At 46.3% G+C, this 15,874-nt stretch overlaps 1 long non-coding RNA gene across 1 annotated transcript; it reads right to left on the bottom strand.

Moving 5' to 3' along the window:
- Positions 1 to 1,128: 1,128 nt before the first annotated feature.
- On the bottom strand, positions 1,129 to 7,137 carry LOC130277785 (uncharacterized). The gene is made up of 3 exons (XR_008845565.1): positions 6,742 to 7,137; positions 6,341 to 6,648; positions 1,129 to 1,577 (listed from the first exon to the last, which is right to left on the bottom strand). It is a non-coding gene; the product is annotated as an uncharacterized LOC130277785 (long non-coding RNA).
- Between the last annotated feature and the right edge of the window lie 8,737 nt (positions 7,138 to 15,874).

Raw genomic sequence — 15,874 nt, forward strand, 5'->3', positions numbered from 1 at the left:
TGCACAGAGCCCTGCTTGTCCTCAGTGTGCAGAGCCCTGCTTGTCCTCACTACACAGAGCCCTGCTTGTCCTCAGTGTGCAGAGCCCTGCTTGTCCTCAGTGTGCAGAGCCCTGCTTATCCTCAGTGTACAGAGCCCCGCTTGTCCTCAGTGTACAGAGCCCCGCTTGTCCTCAGTGTACAGAGACCTGCTTGTCCTCAGTGTACAGAGCCCTACTTGTCCTCAGTAGGTAACTAGGTAGGCAGACAAGTAGTTAGCTAGGTAGATAGGTAAGCAGATAGGTAGCTAGCTAGTTAGGTAGCTAGCCAAGTGGGGTGTCCCGGTACCGTATTGCATACCGTACCTTGGTTAGGGGTCCCCAAAGTCAGAGTTCCTAGTAACCGTGGGATTCCGTTTCTATAGTCATCCCCTAGTCAGCTTACCTGCATAGCGTCGCAGGACCTGCGGGTCATGTGACAGTGGTTTAGTCTCTATGGTAGGTAAAAGGACCTTTGGAGGTTCTGGGTGATGTAATACCCACAATGCCTTGTAAAGCTGATTGATAGATGGTGTGGACCAATTCTAAAACGGCCAGCCCCTGCCCATATGAGGGAGCTGCAGCCAATAGAGGCTCTCTTGGGCTGCTGACACTTCATGAGGTAGGACCTCCGCAACTTTCAATGACAAAGATTAGGCCAAAGCCTGCCGGCCTTGACCTGAAGCTAAACAGTGAGTTCTCACAACTTCCCTGTTACCTCTAGCGAGACCTCTGGACCTAAACATAACCCTAAATCCAGCGGATCTGCGCATACTAAATCCTACTAAGCTAAAGAACTTACAAAAGTCCCAACCATACGTCAATCTCAGCTAAGCTGTAAATAGACTCTGTTTTAAAGACTGTTCCTGTATTCGCATGTTACAGAAAATCTTCAGTAAAGTTTACGCAAGTTTTCAGCAAAGCTCTGGTTGTGGACAATACTTTATTCTGCATCTACCTATCGCTCTTGAGAAGGGTGGCGATAGGCCAAGCCATACAGCATTTAACCCTCACCCTGGCATCACGACTGACAAGAGTTAATTATAACCGTGATATACCTCACAGCAACACCCCAACTGGCATACACCCCCCAAGGCACCACACAAATAACTAGATGTGTAAGCTGGTTGGTATACATTTAGTTATCCAGGTAACTAAGCAGGTAGGTAGGTATCCAGGTAGCTAGGTGGGTACGTATGAAGATGGGTAGATAGCCAGTTAGGTACTTAGGTAAGTAGGTAGCCAGGAATGTGGCCTGGTAATCAAGTAGCTATGTAGGTAATCAATAGCTTTCCCAATCTCCACCATGCCAGGAGAAAAAAATAAAAACTCATACTAACCTCTGTCCAACACTGCGATCTCCGAAACAGTCGGCCCGTGCCTTTCTCCCTCCACAGTGCAGGCGCTCATCAGTGGACCTACGCTTTAGTAACCCCGCTTCGCCAAAGCGTAGATCCGCCACTCCATGTCTCTAAAAGGTTATTGCAAGTAACACTATTGAAGAATTCTTAGAAGTTCCATAACTCATGAAATTTCGTTTACTCTTCTGGTGTGTATGAAGACTAGAAAACGAGAAAGAAAATATTTTTTACAAAGTAAGCCGGAAAAAAGAAAGACGTGCAAGTTGTCGAAACATTGAAGGTTTCTCAATCGGCCAATGTGCCAAATATGTCCAGAAAAAGAACACAAAAGCCCCAAGAGGAACAGAAAGAGAAACTTATCAGCAAAGCAACACAGGGGCGGATGAAAGGGAAAACGTATTGCAGGTGAATTGCGCAAAACCTGAATCTGAACAAAGAAGGGAATAAATAGTCAAAATAATGATTTTTTTTAAGAAACTACATGCGAACAACTCCCAGCATGCCTCCAGCTGTGGCAAAACTACAACTCCCAGCGTGCCTCCAGCTGTGGCAAAACTACAACTCCCAGCATGCCTCCAGCTGTGGCAAAACTACAACTCCCAGCATGCCTCCAGCTGTGGCTAAAACTACAACTCCCAGCATGCCCAGACAGCCTTCGGCTGTCCGGGCATGCTGGGAGTTGTAGTTTTGCAACAGCTAAAGGCACACAGGTTAAAAACACAATTATAAGCCAAGGCCACAGTCCTGTTTGTTACAAAAAATACTCATCATTACAGCTTTTGGCAGCAATCCATTGAGTCTCCTGACTGACACCAATTGTTGAATTTGCAATATAAGAACAAGGGGGTGATTAAATGGCACAAGTGGGTAATAAAATGGCACAAGGATGTGATAAGATGGCACAAGGGGTGTTGAAATGACATAAGGGGGTGAAGAGATGGGACAAGGGTTGATAAAATGGCTCAAGGTGTAATGAAATGACACAGGGGGATGATGAAATGGAACAAGGAGTGATAAGATGGCACAAGAGGTGATAAAATGACAAGGGGTGATAAAATGGCACAAGGGGGATGAGATGGCATAATGGGGTGATGATATGGCACAAGGGGGTGATGATATGGCACAAGGATGTGATAAGATGGCACAAGGTGTTATGAAATGACAGAGGGGGTGATGAAATGGAACAAGGAGTGATGAAATGGTATAAGGGGGTGATGAAATGACACAATGGGTGATAAGATGGGACAAGGGGTGATAAAATGGCACAAGGGGTGATGAAATGACACAAGGGGTGATAAGATGGCACAAGGGGTAATGAATTGACATAAAGGGGTGATAAAATGGCACAAGTAATGAAATGGCACAAGGGGGTGATAAGATGGCACAAGGGGTGATGAAATGACACGAGGGGGTGATGAAATGGAACAAGGAGTGATGAAATGGCATATGGGGGTGATGAGATGGCATAATGGAGTGATGATATGGCACAAGGGGGTGATGATATGGCATGAGGGGGAAATGAAATGCCCAGGGCCGGTTTTAGGCTTGGCGTGGCCCTAGGCGAAATCAAAAGTGGGGCCCCAAAAGTAGTAATAATACACTAACCAGATTTGCACATTTTTGGTCACTTCAAATACCATAAAAAAAATATCTAAAAAGCAATTGAAAAGTCCCATCAAAACAAAAATGGTACAGATAAAAACTATAAATTAAAGCACAGAAAATGACCCTCATCCATCCCCATAAACAGAAAAATAAAAGAGTTATAGGGATCAGAATAGTACAATTTTATATTTTTGTATAGTTCCCCCACATTAGGTTGGCAGTATAGTTCCCCCCACATTAGGTTGGCAGTATAGTTCCCCCCACATTAGGTTGGCAGTACAGTTCCCCCCACATTAGGTTGGCAGTACAGTTCCTCGCACATTAGGTGTAGTATAGTTCCCCCACATTAGGTTGGCAGTACAGTTCCCCCACATTAGGTGCAGTACAGTTCCCCCACATTAGGTGCAGTATAGTTCCCCCACATTAGGTGCAGTAAAGCTCCCCCACATTAGGGGCAGTATAGTTCCCCCACATTAGGTGCAGTATAGTTCCCCCACATTAGGTGCAGTATAGTTCCCCACATTAGGTGCAGTATAGTTCCCCCCACATCAGTGCAGTATAGTTCCCCCCACATTAGGTGCAGTATAGTTCCCCCACATTAGGTGCAGTATAGTTCCCCATATTAGGTGCAGTATAGTTCCCCACATTACGTGCAGTATATCATCCTTGTGTCCCAAAAAGATTTTTCAGGACACAGGGATGTCCAGAATGTGATGGGGGCCCCCTGCAAGCTGCTCAGTGGCGGCCGCGGATGCTCGCAGTTCCTCGCACATTAGGTGTAGTATAGTTCCCCCACATTAGGTTGGCAGTACAGTTCCCCCACATTAGGTGCAGTACAGTTCCCCCACATTAGGTGCAGTATAGTTCCCCCACATTAGGTTGGCAGTACAGTTCCCCCACATTAGGTGCAGTACAGTTCCCCCACATTAGGTGCAGTATAGTTCCCCCACATTAGGTGCAGTAAAGCTCCCCCGCATTAGGGGCAGTATAGTTCCCCCACATTAGGTGCAGTATAGTTCCCCCACATTAGGTGCAGTATAGTTCCCCCACATTAGGTGCAGTACAGTTCCCCCACATAAGGTGCAGTATAGTTCCCCCACATTAGGTGCAGTAAAGCTCCCCCGCATTAGGGGCAGTATAGTTCCCCCACATTAGGTGCAGTATAGTTCCCCCACATTAGGTGCAGTAAAGCTCCCCCGCATTAGGGGCAGTATAGTTCCCCCACATTAGGTGCAGTATAGTTCCCCACATTAGGTGCAGTATAGTTCCCCCCACATTAGGTGCAGTATAGTTCCCCCCACATTAGGTGCAGTATAGTTCCCCCACATTAGGTGCAGTATAGTTCCCCATATTAGGTGCAGTATAGTTCCCCACATTAAGTGCAGTATATTATCCTTGTGTCCCAAAAAGATTTTTCAGGACACAGGGATGTCCAGAATGTGATGGGGGCCCCCTGCAAGCTGCTCAGTGGCGGCCGCGGATCCCCCCCAGGCTTGATAAGGCCTATGCTGAGCAGCCGGCAGGTGGCCTCCTGGGGGATGGTGGCCCTAGGCAATTGCCTGGTTTGCCCAGCCCTAACGCCAGCCCTGGAAATGGCACAAGGAGGATGACACAAGTGGGTAATAAAATGGCACAGGGAATATTATCTCGAGCTGTGACAAAAAGTTTGCGGATGCAGATTGGACACATGTTGCGGGATCAGGAGGGAGTGGAACTAGGGTTGCCACCTTTCTTGCAAAAACATACCGGCCGTAGTAATTGGCATAATTAATTATATATGTGTGACATCACTGGAAGCTCCGTCCATGCCCATACACGTCACATACCAGCCCAGAGTTGGCAAAATAACCCCTCAGCCAATGGAGTCTGGCAGTGAGGTCCACAGCAGGGGGCAGGGGTAGATTGAAAACTCATGGGGACCCAGGTCAAGAATGCATAAATGGCGCTAACTGCTTCAGCTGCTGCCGGATAGCCGTTTAATGTGCCTCGCTAATTTATACTTTCGCCGCTCCTCTGCTGACACTGCCGTGAGCCGTCGCTCTCTGTCGCCATCATCACTTCACCGTCATTACGTTGCCCCGTCGTCCAATAGGAGAGCGACAGCGCAGGGCAGCAGCGACGTAGTGATACGTCATCGGAGGAGCCGCGGACTGATTGCCTGGAGCGGCGGGGACATGTGAGTATAATCCATGCATCCCGAATCCCTCAACATACGATGTTTTCAACAAACGATGGTTCGTTTGGAACCAATTACCATCATATGTTGAGGGACCAATGTACAAAATTTACTACATTTAAAAAAAAAAATTAATCAAAGGGCAGCTAAATCAGCTGGAGAAAATCAGCAAACGGCAGCAAAGTATGCAGAAAAATATACAGCAAAATATACCTTCACATGGGCGGATTTGTTTTCATACTCATAACGTGTTTCCCGCTGTAAGTTTGAATGGGGTCAATAGGGTCTGTGGCGGATTTTCCACAGAGGAAATTCCGCTGCAGAAAATCTGCTGCGGAGAGCTTGGTACGAGTTTGAAATCAAACCTGCTCATGTGAATGCATCCTAAGGGACAGTTAAAACTGTGCATTTTCTGCTACAGATTTTGCTGCCCATTGAATTCAATAGGCAGCAAAATCTGCAGCATAAATGTATGTGTGAACTGACCCCAAGACTGAGCCTCATACGTCTACAGAAGCTGCAGAGTCATAGAGGACTGTAAAAATGCAAGTACTACAACTCCCAGTGTGCTCTGTCTGTACCCCCCCTGAGGCTCAAGGATGGTGAAGGCACAGGCTGAACAGACACACCACAATGGGAGTTGTAGTACTGTCATTGTAGGGAGATTTATCAAAACCTGTCCAGAGGAAAAGTTGCTGAGTTGCCCATAGCAACCAATCAGATCGTTTCTTTCATTTTTGAAGAGGCCTCTGATTGGTTGCTATGGGCAACTCAGCAACCTTTCCTCTGGACAGGTTTTGATAAATCTCCCCCTACTGTGCTGAGCTCTGTGCAGTCTCCACCAATCACAGCTCAGCTGGAGGATGTCTCCACCAATCAGAGCTCAGCTGGCAAGGGAATGGGGCGGGGTTAGCTCTCTCCTCTCCCTCACAGCGCAGAGGGCTTATATAAATACCGGCCATTGCATTACCTGTATTTTAATATAACACATACCGGCAGGGAGTCTAAAATACCGGCTGTGCAGGTAAAATACCGTCCAGGAGGCAACCCTAGCTGCACTTAAAACAAGCCTTGTGCAAATATATGTCATTTTTTAATGCCATGATACATTGTACCGAGTATTAGACTTAGTAATAATGCAATAAAACACAATAACGTATGGTAAACAAATAAATATGTTTACTATTAAATCTCAAAATGTAAGATGTTCTGAGACTTGTGCACAGTGATGTCATCTCTGCGTAGAGGCTGGAGGGCGCTCTATCTTCAAATGTTCTGAGATCGGAGCACAGTGATGTCTTCTCTATGGCGAGGCTGGAAGGCGCTGGATCTTAAAATGTTCTGAGATCGAAGCCCAGTGATTTCTTCTCTGTGGAGAGGCTGGAAGGCGCTGCATCAGATGTGCCGGGTGCTGCTAATCTACTACACTGAGGTCTCCTCAACGCATGAGTCTTCAGGAGAGTCTCAAATGTTATAGATGTTATTGGGAAACTACATAGAAAGCAGAGAAATAAAGAAATATTTAGTATTTGAGCAATAGTAGAAGAGTATGAGAAGAGGAGATCATTGCAGTAAAGTTCTTACCTCAAAAGAGTTCCCCAATAGATGTTACAGATGTTCCGGGAGAAGTAGATCTATCTTCTCCTTTTCCATATCCAGCTCATATCGGTCATTATACAGGCTCCATCCGCATCATATGCGAATTTCTTCCGCTTTGGCTCCAGATCATCCATGTCGATATCATCAGGGAATTGTCTCCCCTCCACCTCCATGTCCTCCGGCTGAGATGTTAAAGCCGGGGTTGATCCAGGAGCCAAAGCGGGCGGAGCTCTTTTGGCCGGTGTTGGCTGGAATGGTCTAGCCGATTTGATGGTATCCACGGTCACCTGGTCAATCTTGCGCTTTGCAGAACGCTTTCCACTGCTCGCCATCACTATCACTGCTGTGATACAACTCCCTCAACAAAGTCAGGGCTACAGCCGTTTTTGTTAGCCCCAAGATTCTATAGATTTATGACATCACATGTGTGACATCAGTGGGCGTGGCCACACCACACACAGATATCATCATCGTTAGTATCATGTGATCTGCACTGGGCTTAGTATCAACATTATACAGATTATACATGGTGACATCCAATTGCTATATTAATACAGAACTACATAAGATTTTATGTTGTGTAGAAAAATACCGGTTATTTATACAGTATCTGAGCCAAACAGGCCGACAACCATGTACGTGTAGCTATGAGCTGTACAATTATAACATATCTATATATATAACTCAATGGGGGAGATTCATCACTTCCCATGTAGAGGAAGAGTGGTGCAGTTGCCCATAGCAACCAATCAGATCGCTTCTTTCCTTTTCAAAAAGGTCTCTGAAAAAATTAAAAAGCGACCTGATTGGTTGCTGTGGGCAACTGCACCACCAACTACACAGGTTTTGATAAATCTCCCCCAATGCATTAACCACTTAGGGACTCAGGTATGCCCCAACGCCCTGGGTCCTTGTACGCCCATGGGGGGGACCGGAACGGGATGCCTACTGAAATCATTCAGCAGGCATCCCGTGACAATGCCCAGGGGGGTCCTGAATAACCATGCCCCCCCCCCATGTCGGTGATCACCACAGATCGCCGGTGAATTCACACCGGTGATTTGCGGCGATTCCGGTCATACGGGTTACGTGTGACCCGATGTTAGATGGTGATTGACGGTACAGTATACATCGCCAATCACCTCCTGTAGCTAGGGGGAGGTGGCCATCCTGTCACCTCCCCAGGAGCGCTGCTATTGGTCGGACGACCAATAGCAGCCAACAGAAGAGGGGTTAATGTCCCCTTCGAAATGAGGACATTTTGGGGCCCCGTGCTGCATATGGGCCTAGTCAAAAAAAAAAAAAAGTATCAGACAGTACTGGAGCGGGGACGTCCTCTACCAGACCCAGCTTTACAGTATGGTCATGACACAGAAGCGGTTCTAGGCCATTCGCAAATGCCTCCATTACATTGATAATGCAGCATGTCCCCCGCCTATGACAGGCTTTACAAAGTGAGGCCGGTCATAGATCACTTTGGGGCCAAATTTTTGGAGGCCTACACACCCCTCAGGGAAATCTCTGTAGATGAGTCTCTTATTAGTTTTAAGGGGAGACTCATCTTCCGCCAGTATATTCCCTCGAAGCAGGCGCGGTATGGCTTGTGCACCCATTGCTGGATAAGGGTTACCACCTTTACGTGGATAACTTTTATACCAGTATCCCTCTGTTCACATCCCTTTCCACCAGATCCCCGTCCGCTTGTGGGACCAGAGAGGCCTCCCTCTAAATTTTGTTCAGACACCTATGCCCAAGGGTGAGTCCCGTGCCCTGACCCATGAAAACCTGTTGCTGTTCAGGTATAAGGATAAGAGGGATGTCCTTATGATGACCACTATTCATGGTAACGGCAGCTCACCTGTCCCTGTGCGAGGTACCACAACAACGGTCCTCAAGCCTGATTGTATTCTGGACTACAATCAGTATATGAGGGGAGTTGATCTCTCTAATCAAGTCCTCAAGCCATACATGGCCATGCGGAAAACACAGGTATGGTACAAAAAAAGTTGCGGTCTACTTGGTACAGGTTGCCATGTACAACTCTTTTGTACTGTCCCAGTACGCTGGCATACCTTCAGTTCCAAGAGGAAGTTCTAAAAGCTCTAATCTTTGGCGACCGGGATTGAGGAGGCCGGAGTTCCCAAGGAACTGAAGTTATAGGTGCCAGGATCGTCCCAGGCCAACACTTTCCAGGTGGAAAGAAGGGACGATCCAAGAAAAAATGCAGAGTGTGTCACAGGAGGGGGATACGGAAGGATACCACCTATCAATGTGACACTTGCCCCCATCATCCGGGCCTCTGCATTAAAAACTTCTTCAGGGAGTATCACACTTCCATGGAGTAAATTACCAAAGAAACAGATGCGTTTATATGGATTAAAATTTTATTATAACAAAATCACAGACAATACAGAAAAATTCATTATAAGAACAATTAAAATCATGATAAGGGACAGTCCAAAAACGGTAGTCCAGTGGACAAGAACCAATCGGCGGTGGCTAGGACCAGGGCTGCCATCAAAAATTTGGGGGCCCCTTACACAGCCCAAGGCTTGGGCCCCCTCCCTTGGCCCACGACAAAGTCTACCCCCAGTGACCGCCCACTATCTTACCCATCGTCTATATAAAAAATATATATTTTAAAACACAGGACAAGAAAAACCAAGAGCCCTTTAGTTGAAAGTGGAAAGAAGGAGAAAATATCACTATAAATATTACCATCATACTGTTACTGATCAAATCCTGTATACTGAGATCAATATTAGTAATAATACCAGTATACAAGGAGGAATATTATCACCATACATATTATCATCATATTGTTCATAGTAGTGACCCTGGGCCTGCAGTCCCTGTGATTACAGTGCAGTTACATCTACTGATGTCTACTCACAGAAGGTGTTTACTTGGAGTCGCTCTCTTCTCTCTTCTTCTCTGTCTTGCTCAGTCTTCTCTCTTGTCTCTGTCTTGCTCAGTCTTCTTCCAACCATGACTCGTCTTCACAGAATCTGCCAGACAACAAACATATTAGGCCCCGCAATTTTATAACACATTTCCCACATGTTCCCTACCTTAAGTGCCCCAAAAATCCCCCCTAGGTGCCATGAATAGTATAGGGAAGTAAAGTGTGTTAAGGGAAAGGGTAGGGGGATAGTGTGGAGGGTAGGTTATTTAACCCCTTAAGGACTCAGCGCTTTTCCGTTTTTGCATTTTCATTTTTTCCTCATCACCTTCTAAAAATCATAACGCTTTCAATTTTGCCCATAAAATTCCATATGATGGCTTATTTTTTGCGCCACCAATTCTACTTTGCAGTGACATCAGTCATTTTACAAAAAAATTCACGGCAAAACGGAAAAAAAATTCATTGTGCAACAAAATTGAAGAAAAAAATTTCATTTTGTAACTTTTGGGGGCTTCCGTTTCTACGCAGTGCATTTTTTGGTAAAAATGACACCTTATCTTTATTCTGTAGGTCCATACGGTTAAAATGATCCCCTACTTATATAGGTTTGATTTTGTCGTACTTCTGAAAAAATCATAACTACATGCAGGAAAATGTATACGTTTAAAATTGTCATCTTCTGACCCCTATAACTTTTTATTTTTCTGCGTATGGGGCAGTATGAGGGCTCATTTTTTGCGCCGTGTTCTGAAGTTTGTATCAGTACCATTTTTGCATTGATCGGACTTAATGATAGCTTTTTATAAACATTTTTATGATCTAAAAAGTGATTTTTTTTGCGCGTACGCCATTGACCGTGCGGTTTAATTAATAATATATGTTTATAGTTCGGACATTTACGCACGCGCCGATACCACATATGTTTATTTTTATTTTCATTTACACTGGGGGTTTTTTTATGGGAAAAGGGGGGTGATTCAAACTTTTATTAGGGAAGGGGTTAAATGACCTTAGTTAACTTTTTTTTTTTTTACTTTTTTTTGTAGTGTTATAGGTCCCATAGAGACCTATAACACTGCACACACTGATCTTTTACCCTGATCCCTGCAAAGCCATAGGCGTGACCCCGTTTTAAACACTGGGACCGGGCTCAGGGCGTACAGGTATGCCCTGAGTCCTTAAGAGGTTAAGGTAGAACCCCACCAGTAGGTCAATAATGACCCTAGTAGGTAATTTCCCCAGTAATGCTCCCAGGTAGGTAATATCCCAGTAGTCAGGCAGTATGTAATGCTGCCAGATAGGTTGTAGTTAATGCCCCCAGCAGGTATATAATAGGCAATGCCCCCAGTAGGTAGTAAGTTATTCCCCCCAGGTAGGTAATGCCCCCCTCAGTAAATAATGCTCCCAGTAAATAGTGCCCTCCAGGTAGGTAATGCCCTAGTAAAAAGTACCATCATTAACAGTGCCCCAGTAGTTAGTTCCCCTAGTGAATAGTGCCCCCAGGTAGGTCATGCCTCCAATAGGTAGTTCAACGGGTAGGTAATACCGCCAGTAGATGTAGCAGCCCCTGTTCTATATGTAAAGGGCCCACAGCCCATTCTGGTGTCTATGTGAGTAGGGGCTGGCAGCGAGGTAGCTAGATATGTGATAAATTGATAGATGGATAGATATGAGATAGATAGATAGATAGATAGAAAGATATGAGATAGATAGATATGAGATAGATAGATATGAGATAGATAGATAGATAGATATGAGATAGATAGATATGAGATAGATAGATATGAGATAGATAGATATGAGATAGATAGATAGATAGATATGCAGAAAAGCAATGGCACACCAATATCCAAGTGAAAAAAATAAGTGGCTTTTATTTCAACCAAACATCTACAGGAGCGACGTTTCGCCTGTCTCACAGAGGCATTGTCAAACCTATCAAGATAGATATGAGATATATAGATAGATATGAGATAGATAGATATGAGATAGATAGATAGATATGAGATAGATAGGAGATAGATAGATATGAGATAGATAGGAGATAGATAGATATCAGATAGATATGAGATATATAGATAGATATTAGATAGATATTAGATAGATAGATATTAGATAGATATTAGATAGATAGATATTAGATAGATAGATATTAGATAGATAGATATTAGATAGATAGATATTAGATAGGAGATAGATAGGAGATAGATAGGAGATAGATAGGAGATAGATAGGAGATAGATAGGAGATAGATAGGAGATAGATAGGAGATAGATAGGAGATAGATAGATAGGAGATAGATAGATAGATATGAGATAGATAGGTGTTACGCCGAGCGCTCCGGGTACCCGCTCCTCCCCGAAGCGCTCACAGCGTTCTCTTATTCACAGCGCCCTGGTTAGACCTGCCGACCGGGTGCGCTGCGATAATGTTCCCAGCCGGGAAGCGATTCGCGATGCGGGACGCGCCCGCTCGCGATGCGCATCCCGACTCACTTACCAGACCCGTTCCCCGTCTGTGCTGTCCCGGCGCGCGCGGCCCCGCTCCTTAAGGCGCGCGTGCGCGCCGGGTCTTTGCGATTTAAAGGGCCGATGCGCCACTGATTGGCGCATGAGGTTTTAATCAGTACCTTCACCTGTGCACTTCCCTATATCACCTCACTTCCCCTGCACTCCCTCGCCGGATCTTGTTGCCATCGTGCCAGTGAAAGCGTTTCCTTGTGTGTTCCTAGCCTGTGTTCCAGACCTCCTGCCGTTGCCCCTGACTACGATCCTTGCTGCCTGCCCTGACCTTCTGCTACGTCCGACCTTGCTCTTGTCTACTCCCTTGTACCGCGCCTATCTTCAGCAGTCAGAGAGGTTGAGCCGTTGCCGGTGGATACGACCTGGTTGCTACCGCCGCTGCAAGACCATCCCGCTTTGCGGCGGGCTCTGGTGAATACCAGTAGCAACTTAGAACCGGTCCACCGACACGGTCCACGCCAATCCCTCTCTGGCACAGAGGATCCACCTCCTGCCAGCCGAATCGTGACAATAGGAGATAGATAGATATGAGATAGATATGTGGTGTCCCGGTACCGCATCTTATACAGTACCTATGTATGTGTGGGACCCAATACCCAGAGTCCCTAGGACGTAGGGATCCCTGTGATGTAGTTTACCCCTTGTCGCCTCTATTCCAACTAATAGCCTAGTAATTTATGTAAGGTTGATGTAAATATAGTAATATAACTGTAAATAAATAGTTAATTACCTGTTCCATAGCGTTGCAGGACCTGCGGGTCACGTGACTAGGTAAACTCTATGGTATTCTGCTTAACCTCCTGAGCGGTATTCCCGAGCGTGACTCGGGGTTAATTTTCCCTGCCAGGATCGGTAACCCCGAGTCACGCTCGGGGTAGAATTGCAGAGTTCCCGGCCGGGCTGCACGATATATCGCAAAAGCAATGCGATATAGCGATGTGGCCCCCGGGAAAACCTGCGATTATCTGCTCTGGTCGGCTCCCGTTGCGGGGGCCGGCCAGAGCAGGTGAAGAAAAATACTGAAAGTCAGTGTTTCCCTACCAGGGGGCCTCCAGCTGTTGCAAACCTACAACTCTCAGCATGCCCGAACAGCCAAAGGCTGTCCGGGCATGCTGGGAGTAGTAGTTTCACAACAGCTGGAGGCACCCTGTTAGAAAAACACTGAGCTAAATGTAAAAGGAAAAAGTAGTAAAATAAAAAAACCTTTTGCTCACCTGGTCCCGGTCCCTGCAGATGTCATTCCCCTCCGTGCGCTCTGGTCCCTGCTCTATTCATCTTACAGGACCTTTCACTTTTCAGCCAATCACAGGCCGCAGTGGTGTAAAGCCTGTGATTGGCTGAAGGGGAAAGGGCTTGTTCTGCAGCAAATACACTAGGTTTGAAATCTGCCGGCAAACCCAGTGTATACTGCTGCAGAACAAGGTGACAAGGGGGGGGGAGACTGTGACAAAGGGGGGAATGTGACAGAGGGGGGGATGTGACAAGGGGCTGGGAATGTGACATGAAGGGGGGGGGGAATGTGACAAGGGGGGGGAATGTGACAGGGGAGGGGGAATGTGACATGAAGGGGGAGAATGTGACAGGGGAGGGGGAATGTGACAAGGGGAGGGGAATGTGACATGAAGGGGGAGAATGTGACAGGGGAGGGGGAATGTGACAAGGGGAGGGGAATGTGACATGAAGGGGGAGAATGTGACAAGGGGGGGGGAATGTGACAGGGGAGGGGGAATGTGACAAGGGGGGAATGTGACAAGGGGGGGAATGTGACATGAAGGGGGAGAATGTGACAAGGGGGGAATGTGACAAGGGGGAGAATGTGACGGGGGGATGTGACAAGGGAGAGGGGGAATGTGACAAGGGAGGGGAAATGTGATGGGGGAGATGTGAAATGGGCGGGGGAGATGTGAAATTCAGTGCAAAAAATTGTACCGCTTTTGGTACAAATTTCCAGAAAGAATCATACCGCCATGGAGGTTAAGGACCTTTGGAGGCCCTGTTACGTAAGAAATCTCATTACTCTGTGTAATGGTGAGTGACAGATGTTCGAACCAATCGGATTCACCCTGCCCCGTGCCCATATAAGGGAGCGGCAGCCATCTTCTTTCTCTTGTTCCTGAGCTGTCAAACAAGAAGGATCTGCGCAGCAACTATCGCAGTGAGTTAGGCCCGAGCCTTGCGGCAACAGCTGAGTAATTCTGAATAGAGAGTGTATCAATCCCCAGACACTCTGCAGCATCACCGGACCTAATCTAACCCCTAAATCCGGATGGATCTGCAATATCTACCCTAAATTCAGAGACTTTCTAAATAGCTCAAGGTCCGCAACAACTGTCAGTCACTAAGCAATATAAGGACTGTTTGCATGAGACTGTTACTGTATCTTGGATGTGTCGCAAGCACTGAAGTAAAGTTTTCAAGTTCAAGTTCAATCTCCTTGTGGACCTTCAGTCATTTCATGCACCTATCGTTACTGGGAAGGGCGGCGATAGGCCGGAGCATTGTCTCAGCATAACAGCCCTCAGCCTGGCGTCACGAACTATAGGGTTAACATTAACCCCTCATATACCGGTACCATACCACCACTACCATACACCCCCCAAGGGCTACCACAGATATGAGATAGATAGATAGATAGATAGATAGATATGGGATAGATAGATATGGGAGGGATAGATAGCTAGATAGATAGATAGATATGGGATAGATAGATATGGAAGGGATAGATAGATATGGGATAGATAGATAGATATGGGATAGATAGATAGATATGGGATAGATAGATACGACCTGCAGTTAGTCCCAGCGTCTAAGTGATTAGGGGCCCGGGTAGGGGGATATAGATATAAGGCTGGGTTCACATCACGTTTTTCCCCAAACGGGACCGCATACGGCTGGGGGGGAGCTAAAAACTTGCGCTCCCGTATCCCTGCCGCATGCCGCCCGTATGTAATTCATTTCAGTGAGCCGACCGAAGTGAACCGGTCGGCTCATTTTTACACCGTATGTGGTTTTCTACCGGACCTAAAACCGTGGTTGACTATGGTTCTAGGTCCAGTAGAAAAACGCATATGGCGAAAAATTAGCCAACCGGTTCACTTCGGTCAGCTCACTGAAATGAATTACATACGGGCGGCATGCGGCAGGGATACGGGAGCGCAAGTTTTTAGCTCCTCCCCCCCCAGCCGTATGCGGTCCCGTTTGGGGAAAAACGTGATGCAAACCCAGCCTTAGAAAGATAAATAATGATATAGATACATAGATATGAGAAAGATAGATAAATAATTAGTTAAATAGATATGAGATAGACAGACAGATAGATAGATATGAGAAAGATAGATAAATAATTAGATAGATAGATAGATAGATAGATAGATGTCTCTGACTGTGTGGGCATGCTGTGAGTTGTAGTTTTACACAAGCTGGAGGCACCCTGGTTGAAAAACAATGAGATGGAGGTAAATAGACACTAGTGTAGTGAATTTTTTTCTCCCACTAATCCCAACCTGCACCCCCAACACCCCTCCCCAGAAAGTTACTTTAAGGAGTACTCCGGCGCGCACTTTTTTCATGTTATCCCGTCCGGGCTGCAAAATAAAAGAAAACACACTTTCTCTTACCTGCCAACGAGCCCCCGGAGCTCCGGTACAGGTGTTCGGTCCCCGGGCTGTATTCTTCTTACTTCCTGTTAGCC

Source organism: Hyla sarda, chromosome 6 (assembly GCF_029499605.1).
Source record: "Hyla sarda isolate aHylSar1 chromosome 6, aHylSar1.hap1, whole genome shotgun sequence".
In the NCBI taxonomy this organism is placed as follows: domain Eukaryota; kingdom Metazoa; phylum Chordata; class Amphibia; order Anura; family Hylidae; genus Hyla; species Hyla sarda.